Raw genomic sequence first — 10231 nt, 5'->3', positions numbered from 1 at the left:
AGAAAGGGTTGTTGTCTGGCCTGGGAAGGAAAATATTTATGAGGTGTCACTAATGTTTCAGAGAGTGCTGTTATCTGGTCAGAGAGCCAGGCATGGATGAGTTCAAGGCACGGGCAGGCATTCCAAGCAGGTTCAGAATTTGCAGTAATTTATAGTAAAGCCAAAATTATCTTTTTACGGCTTTCTGGCAAGATGGCTCCCAATTTTAATAAAAAGATCAGGTTGGGTCTATCAAGCCTGTCCCATACTTTTGGAAACTCCTCTGCAACCTGCAAGGTTGTGAACTCCTGAGCATTTTACATTCCAGATATGTATTCACAGATTTTCGAACTCTTCTCCTCCAATTGCGTCTTACTTGGGGTGAAGGTAATATCAAGGCATTGTCCTGGATGAGAGTGGGAAGATTTTTGTGTAGCACATATTTGCATACACATTTAGAAGATCACTCCTCCTAAACACTGTTGGAAAAATAAATTCAATCTATTTGGAGAGCTTCCTAGCTGAACAACATTATACATAAATCCAAGTTCATTAAATAAATAGTTTTGGATCAGTGGATGATATATATTTCAAGATGAATTTATATATATTGGCATATATATTGCTACATTTTAATGTCGGTGTGTGTTTTGTGTTTAAAATGTTTTGTGATTTATGTGGATTTATAATCAAATTTTCACAAGATTATTCTCAGAAATATTCATCCACATGAAATACATATTTTTTTTCCTAGTACTGAAAACTAACTTCAGTGAATGGTGCATAAATATCCTAAAAATTCTAAAGTAACTGACCCAGATTAACATCAATGCAAGTAGATTTCTATGGGACATGATGTGTATTTTGATGTTCATTTTTATTCAACACTGGTACATTACTATTTCTGCAGTTAATGCACATCATACAATATATATTTCATCCAATATTTCGCAAATTTATAGGCATGTGTTTCACGTTCAATCACTTCCTGCTTCAGAACACATGTATTCCTCCAGGTTTCTTGACTATTCTTTTCATGAGACTTCTTTCCAAACACATTATTTTTGCTTTGCATAATCACTTTTGAAGCAAAACACATACACCTTTCAGGATAAACCATAACCCTAATATTACCATTAGATGTATAACTGGTTGGTATGAATGATTGTATATCAATATGAGATTTCTTTTATCTTTTCAGATATCAATTCAATGCATTATTTTAAGTGGAATCAGTTATATTATTTACACAAAGTATGATCTATTCATGCATTATCTGCATATTCATAGACACAGGGTACACCTATTTGTACCCTGAATACTAATTTATACGTCTACAAAATATTGCTACAAAAATGGTGAAAGAAATACTCATGTCACCTTATCTACATATACATTTTTTTTCACAATAATATTCTGGACACAAAATGCAAAGGTCACACTTATGATTTTACCAAAGCCTAAATGGAAAGTGAGCATGGATTAATGAAAACATCCATGTCCTGGTTACCTAATGCTCTCAAAGATGAATCCAATTTGTGACAACATATTTATTTCTTCCTAAGATTATACATTCAAACTCAACCCGTTTGAAAATATCAAATTACACACTTTATACTTTTGCTGATTTCCTAATGTCTCTATTTATATCTGCTTTCCTACATATTTTCTACAATTCATCAGTGTGACTGACTCTTCACATGTGCTGACATTTACATTCAGCCTCTACCCGAAACCCTATTTGTAAAGAACTTTTGGTAGTCAGAGCGAGAACATTCCAGAGGTCGCCAGGCTCGGTGCTGCCGGTGTGGACATGGACGTCGCTGGGACAGCCCTTCCTGCTGCTCGGCGGCGGCACCTGCCTGGCCGCCCTCCGCTCGCCCGCCCCGCCGCTCCGGACCCGGTTTCCAGCGCCTCTTCCTCCCAGTCCCGGGTGAGCCGCATTGGGTTTATGTCTTTATTTGACGAAAATGAGCTGTAGTGCAGCCATTGGTACCTGTATTGGGGAAACATAGCGTACAAGTAAGGAGCTTACAGCCTCAGAGGCGAAAATTTTTTCATGTCAGAGACCGAGAACTCTTGCAGTCGTTTATGTCATCCCTACTTCTCCAGACAGAAGATACCAAAAAGTTGCAATCAAAGATCTCTTCATCTTATTGATAAAGCCACTAATAAGCAAAAATGTCTGTCAACGTCAACCGCAGCGTGTCAGACCAGTTCTATCGCTACAAGATGCCCCATTTGATTGCCAAGGTTGAGGGCAAAGGAATTGGAATCAAGACAGTTATAGTCAACATGGTTGACTTTGCAAAGGTGCTTAATCGGCCTCCAACGTATCCCACCAAATATTTTGGTTGTGAGCTGGGAGCACAGACCCAGTTTGATGTTAAGAATGACCGTTACATTGTCAATGGATCTCATGAGGCGAATAAGCTGCAAGACATGTTGGATGGATTCATTAAAAAATTTGTTCTCTGTCCTGAGTGTGAGAATCCTGAAACAGAACTGCATGTCAACCCAAAGAAGCAAACAATAGGTAATTCTTGTAAAGCCTGTGGCTACCAAGGCATGCTTGACACACATCATAAACTCTGCACATTTATTCTCAAAAACCCACCTGAGAATAGTGACAGTGGTCCAGGAAAGAAAGAAAAGGAAAAGAAAAATAGAAAGGGCAAAGACAAGGAAAATGGTTCTGTATCCAGCAGTGAGACACCACCACCACCACCACCAAATGAAATCAGTCCTCCTCCACATGCTGTGGAAGAAGAGGAGGATGATGATTGGGGAGAGGATTCAACTGAAGAAGCTCAGAGGCGTAGAATGGATGAAATTAGTGACCACGCAAAAGTTCTGACACTCAGTGATGATTTGGAAAGAACTGTAGAAGAGCCTGTCAATATTCTCTTTGATTTTGTTAAGAAAAAAAGAAGAGGGTATCATTGACTCATCAGACAAAGAAATTGTCGCAGAAGCAGAAAGGCTGGATGTAAAAGCCATGGGCCCTCTTGTTCTAACTGAAGTTCTTTTTAATGAGAAAATTAGAGAACAGATTAAGAAATACAGGTGCCATTTCTTATGATTTTGTCACAATAACAAAAAAGCTCAACGATACCTTCTTCATGGTTTGGAGTGTGTGGTGGCAATGCATCAAGCTCAGCTCCTCTCTAAGATTCCACATATCTTGAAGGAAATGTATGACGCAGACCTTTTAGAAGAGGAGGTCATCATCAGCTGGTTGGAAAAGTCCTCTAAGAAATATGTTTCAAAAGAACTTGCCAAAGAGATTCGTGTCAAAGCACAACCATTTATAAAGTGGTTGAAGGAAGCAGAGGAAGAATCTTCTGGTGGTGAAGAAGAAGATGAAGATGAGAACATTGAGGTGGTGTACTCAAAGACTGCCAGTGTACCGAAAGTTGAAACTGTGAAGTCTGACAACAAGGATGATGACATTGATATTGACGCCATTTAAAAGAATGGATGCAACCTAGCTTAACAGTGTAATGCTGCAAATTTTTCTCCATTATGAGCCAGAAATGCAACATGTATGCTTAAAAGCTAAAATGGCTTAACATCATGCTACACTTTAATACTAAAAATATATTACTGTGAGTGGTCTGTAATTAGCCCAATGAGACATCTAGGAAGTCCATACACACATCAGTGAGCAAATGTAGTTTGCTTATTTATAGCATGTTTCTTTTGGAAAAACTAGTGGTGGACACATTTGGATCACATTTATACAGTTATAAAAATAAAGATTTGAGTTTGGTCATTTCAGATTTTTGGCTCTGAATGACTTAGCTAAAGTAATTGGCTCCTTTTAAAAAGTGGTGCCATCATTTAACCTGATATGGTCCTTGGAGCCTGGTAGATTTTGTTAGGTGCTGAGACCATTCAGGGGTTTTCAGCAGAATGTAAACAAACTTGTTTGTAATGATCTTACTGAGCTGTTAAATCTAGTACTTTTGAATTTTTTTAGTCCCTCAAATTGGCATCTGTAATTTTTTTGTGCTGAGGTAGACTGATAATCAAATGACAGTGCAACATCTTGTTGAGAAATAAAAATAATCTGAGTGTCCTATAAATAATTTTAAGAACTAGTTTTGAAGTTTGGAGTTGTGATTTTTCAGTTCATGTACACTAGCCCCAAATTTTAGTCTTTGGAGTCATGTGCATTGCACGTTGGATGAGCCAGGGAAAAATTATTAAATTAACAAATAAGTATTTTAATGTGTATGTAGTGGTTGCTTTGTACCAAGAGAAAACTCAAACTTTGAGGTGTGATTAAATAATAAATTCTCATTTTATTTGGGGGAAACAGGGAAAGGTGCATTTAATATCTAACAAGAAATCATCAGTTTTTCAGCTTTTACCCTTAAGGTTTAAATTGTAATTTCAAAATGTTGAGACATTCTATCTTGTGTTCAGTATGTCATGCACCCCCCCAAAAAAGAAAAAAATATATTTAGGTTTATTCAATGCCATTTACATTTGGACACGTAGCTTATGCTGTTTTAGATTTTGGTTATTGCCTTGCCAAAAAAGTGTTGCTATATTTCAAACTGGATTCCCCCCCCCCAAAAAAAAAGTCTTATTTAAAAAAGGAACAAGTTAAAGGCATATTTCTACACACCTTTCTCACCACTGGACACATCTTCCAAACAAAAGTTGAATAAGGAAACTATAGAACTCAATAACATAATTAATATCCTAGACTTAATTGACATATATAGAATATACAACCCAAGATCAAGCAGTTACACTTTTTTCTCAGCAGCACATGGATCCTTCTCAAAAATAGATCATATATTATGTCACAGGGCAACTCTTAGACAATATAAAGGAGTAGAGATAATACCATGCATCTTATCTGATCATAATGGAATGAAATTGAAAATCAACGATAAAAGAAGGAAGGAAAAATCATGCATCACTTGGAGAATGAACAATAGGTTACTGGATGATCAATGGGTTATAGAAGACATCAAGGAGTAAATTAAAAAATTTATAGAGATAAATGAAAACACAGACACAACATATCGGAATCTATGGGACACATTGAAAGCGGTTCTAAGAGGAAAATTTATTGCTTGGAGTTCATTCCTTAAAAAAAGAAAAAACCAACAAATAAATGATCTAATATTCAACTCAAAATCCTAGAAAAAGAAGAGCAAAACAACAGTAATGGAAGTAGAAGACAAGAAATAATTAAAATCAGAGCTGAAATTAATGAAATCGAAACAAAAGAAACAATTGAAAAAATTGACAAAACTAAAAGTTGGTTCTTTGAAAAAATAAATAAAATCGACAGACCCTTAGCCACGCTAATGAAGAGAAGAAGAGAGAGCACTCAAATTACTAGCATACGGGATGAAAAAAGGCAATATCACAACAGACAATTCAGAAATACAGAAGATTATGAGAAATTATTTTGAATCCTTATACTCCAATAAAATAGAAGATAGTGAAGGCATCAATAAATTTCTTAAGTCATATGATTTGCCCAGATTGAGTCAGGAGGATATTGACAACCTAAACAGACCAATATCAATTGAGGAAATAGAAGAAACCATCAAAAGACTACAAACTAAGAAAAGCCCAGGACCGGATGGGTATACAGCCTAAAGAGGAACTAATACCAATACTTTTCAAGCTATTTCAGAAAATAGAAAAAGAGGGAGAACTTCCAAATTCATTCTATGAGGCCAAAATCACCCTGATTCCTAAAACAGACAAAGACACTTCAAAGAAAGAAAACTACAGACCAATATCTCTAATGAACCTAGATGCAAAAATCCTCAATAAACTTCTGGCGAACCAGAAACAAAAACATATCAAAAAAATTGTGCACCATGATCAGGTAGGATTTATCCCTGGGATGCAATGTTGGTTCAATATACGGAAATCAACAAATGTTATTCACCACATCAACAGGCTTAAAAATAAGAACCATATGATCATCTCGATAGATGCAGAAAAAGCATTCGACAAAGTACAGCATCCCTTTATGTTCAAAACTCTAGAAAAACTAGGGATAACAGGAACATACCTCAATATTGTAAAAGCAATCTATGCTAAGCCTCAGGCTACCATCATTCTGAATGGAGAAAAACTGAAGGCATTCCCTCTAAAATCTGGAACAAGACAGGGATGCCCTCCCTCACAACGTCTGTTCAACATAGTTCTCAAATCACTGGCCAGAGCAATTAGACAGAAGAAAGAAATTAAAGGCATAAAAATAGGAAAAGAAGAACTCAAATTATCACTATTTGCAGATGACATGATTCTATACCTAGCAGACCCAATAGGGTCTACAAAGAAACTATTAGAGCTAATAAATGAATTCAGCAAAGTGGCAGGGTATAAAATCAACACGCATAAATCAAAGGCATTCCTGTATATCAGCGACAAATCCTCTGAAATGGAAATGAGGACAACCACCCCATTCACAATATCCTCAAAAAAAAAATAAAATACTTGGGAATCAACCTAACAAAAGAGGTGAAAGACTTATACAATGAAAACTACAGAACCCTAAAGAGAGAAATAGAAGAAGATCTTAGAAGATGGAAAAATATACCCTGTTCATGGATAGGTAGAACTAACATCATCAAAATGGCGATATTACCAAGTTCTCTAAAGGTTTAATGCAATGCCAATCAAAATCCCAACGGCATTTCTTGTAGAATTAGAGAAAGCAATCATGAAATTCATATGGAAAAATAAAAGACCCAGAATAGCAAAAAAAAAAAAAAAAATGCTAAGCAGGAAGTGTGAATCAGGCGGTATAGCTATACCAGACTTCAAACTATACTACAGAGCAATAGTAACAAAAAAAGCATGATACTGGTACCAAAACAGGTGGGTGGACCAATGGTACAGAATAGAGGACACAGAAGCCAATCCACAAAACTACAACTATCTTATATTCGATAAAGTGGCTAAAGCATGCAATGGAGGAAGGATAGCATCTTCAACAAATGGTGTTGGGAAAACTGGAAATCCATATGCAACAAAATGAAACTGAATCCCTTTCTCTCGCCATGCACAAAAGTTAACTCAAAATGGATCAAGGAACTTGATATCAAATCAGAGACATGGCGTCTGATAGAAGAAAAAGTTGGCTATGATCTACATACTTTGGGGTCGGGCTCCAAATTCCTCAATAGGACACCCACAGCACAACAGTTAATAACTAGAATCAACAAATGGGTCTTACTCAAACTAAAAAGTTTTTTCTCAGCAAGAGAAACAGTAAGAGAGGTAAATAGGAAGCCTACATCCTGGGAACAAATCTCTACTCCTCACACTTCAGACAGAGCCCTAATATCCAGAATATACAAAGAACTAAAAAAATTAGACAATGAGATAACAAATAACCCAATGAACAAATGGGCCAAGAGCTGAACAGAAATTTCTCAGAGGAGGACATACAATCAATGAACAAGTATATGAAAAAATGCTCACCGTCTCCAGCAGTCAGAGAAATGCAAATCAAAACCACCCTAAGATACCATCTCACTCCAGTAAGATTGGCAGCCATTAGGAAGTCAAACAACAACAAGTGCTGGCGAGGATTTGGGGAAAAGGGTACTCTTGTACATTGCTGGTGGGACTGCAAATTGTTGCGGCCAATTTGGAAAGCAGTATGGAGATTTCGTGGAAATCTCAGAGTGGAACCACCGTTTGATCCAGCTATTCCCCTACTCAGTCTATTCCCTAAAGACTAAAAAGAGCACACTATAGGGACACTGCTACATCCATATTCATTGCAGCACAATTCACAATAACAAGACTGTGGAACCAACCTATATGCCCTTCAATAGACGAATGGATAAAAAAAATGTGGCATTTATACACAATGGAGTTTTACTCTGCATTAAGAAATGACAAAATCATAGAATTTGAAGGGAAATGGATGGTAGTAGAGCAGATTATGCTAAGTGAAGCTAGCCAATCCCTTAAAAACAAATGGCAAATGTCTTCTTTGATATAAGGAGAGTAACTAAGAACAGAGTAGGGATGAAGAGCATGAGAAGAATATTAACATTAAACAGGGATGAGAGATGGGAGGGAAAGGGAGAGAGAAGGAAAATTGCATGTAAATGGAAGGAGACCCTCAGGGGTATACAAAATTACATATAAGAGGAAGTGAGGGGAAAGGAGGAAAAATATAAGGGGGAGAAATGAATTACAGTAGAGGGAGTAGAGAGAGAAGAGGGGAGGGGAGGGGGGAGGGGGAATAGTAGAGGATAGGAAAAGCAGCAGAATACAACAGACACCAGAATGGCAATATGTAAATCAATGGTTGTGCAACTGATGTGATTCTGCAATCTGTATATGGGGTAAAAATTGGAGCTCATATCCCACTTGAATCAAAGTGTGAAATATGATATATCAAAAACTATGTAATGTTTTGAACAACCTACAATAAAAATTAATTTTAAAAAAAAAGAACTTTTGGTACAAATTCTATACTCACTCTTCTTTCTAAACCTAATGATTATCCTGCTAATCCTACGGACTATCCCATTTTGACTGGATGTTCTGCTTGTTATTCCATCATCCAAGTTACAAGATCCTATTTCATTGTATATCGATTTATCTGAGACATCTGTGCAGAATATAATTAAAAGCTAAGTATCCCACTCAAGGCCCCAATGCCCTACTTGGCTTCAAATCTTCCCTATATTTCTGTTTCCATACTTATATTTCACCTATATATTCTATATATCACAGTTTCCCTATACCATTATTCATCTTGCAGAATGATTCCTAACCCAAATCGAACATGTTATTAACCATTCACTGTTCCCTCAATCTAACTTTACAGCAGTGCAGGGACAGACTTGGTCTTACAATACAGGAATGTAGGAGATCTTCCACTTGCTGAGAATCTCAAAGATCCATGCAGAAATAATCCCTGAAGAAGATGTAGACTGCTATGAAGGACCCGAGAGAGCAAAAGTCATTTTCCATGGCAAACAACCTGGTCAGGATGAAGGAATGTGTCTGAATCAGCCTCTCTCTTTTTAATGTAGAGCAAATGGACCAAACCAGGCCCGTGTGGAGATCTTTCCCCTGGTACCTATGGTTGATATACCATTTAAACTTGTGAAAGTGTCAGAGAAAGTAGTGGCAGCCTCCATTTCATGGGACCCAAGGAAGAAATTGTTACGACAAAGTGGTTGCCAAGGCTGTGAGCTCATTCAGTTCATTATGGAAGTGACCTACTTCACTTGTTTGGTGATGGAACTCTCTGAACTTGGGATCCCGGAAACCAGGCACCCAGAGCCAGGCCAGTAACAGTAACAGAGGTCTCACTTCTTTTGGATTTATCATGGAGAGAGTCAGGCTTTCTTGGTACCTACAGATGTGAGGATGACCAAATGCCAGGAAAATTCTGAAGAGGGGTCTTTCCTGAGAAAGCAGGTAGTGGCTTACCACTGGCTCCTGATAACTTCACAGAGTGGGCCAAGGAGTCCAGATTTGAGAACAAACAGGCCATTTCTTGGGAACAAAGTATGGCCAACCAGGCAGAGGAGACTCCAGATAGTCACAGACCTACTTGAGGGAAGAAGGTGCTTTTATGGGAATGAGTGTGGGTTTGTGGTTTTGTCTCATGTTCTGAGAATAGGTAGGAAAAGCGGTTTCTTTTGTTTGGAATGGTCTGTTTCTAGTAAGTCATTTGACAAGGCGAGTGTTTCTATGTCTGTGTATCCCACTGTGTCCGTGGTTGTAGACATTACAATAGAAAATGCATCAATGGATGTGTTCTGTCTAGGAAAAAGCTTACCAACACTCATCCTGCCCAATTTATGAAAGGACGGAGGCTTGCCTTATTGATGGGCAAGACCTGCTACCTTCCTAAGTTTCTGTTTTCTTTCTGAATTCTGGCCACTCTCCAGAATAGGCTCATGGTTTTGTGACCAAGATATATACCCCCTCCAAGCTCTGTGACATGGCCATGTACTGGATAGCTGAAGGGAATGGCGAGAATCTCAGTAAACTCAGACATCAGTGTGACCAGAAAAGTCGCAGTGGAGAAACCCTGCTTTGGGCTTTTTGCTTACCTGTTGTTCTATAGCACTGAATGTCAGGAAGGTCTTTGCCTAAGGCCACCCCTTTGTGAAGCCTGAATAAAACAGTTCTCTAATGGAAATGAATGGGCATCACCTGTCCCTGTTTGAGTAATTGATTTCAAAAGGGATGTGTCTGAATCAGCCTGTTGGACCTGTGTGAGGCGGTG

At 37.8% G+C, this 10231-nt stretch overlaps 1 pseudogene; it reads left to right on the top strand.

The window, feature by feature from the left end:
- The first annotated feature begins 2160 nt into the window (after window positions 1–2160).
- Window positions 2161–3500, top strand: LOC143387345 (eukaryotic translation initiation factor 5 pseudogene; annotated as a pseudogene).
- Window positions 3501–10231: the final 6731 nt, after the last annotated feature.

This window comes from Callospermophilus lateralis, unplaced genomic scaffold, assembly GCF_048772815.1.
Source record: "Callospermophilus lateralis isolate mCalLat2 unplaced genomic scaffold, mCalLat2.hap1 Scaffold_297, whole genome shotgun sequence".
Lineage (NCBI taxonomy): Eukaryota > Metazoa > Chordata > Mammalia > Rodentia > Sciuridae > Callospermophilus > Callospermophilus lateralis.
This window is presented reverse-complemented; position numbering and strand designations above follow the sequence as displayed.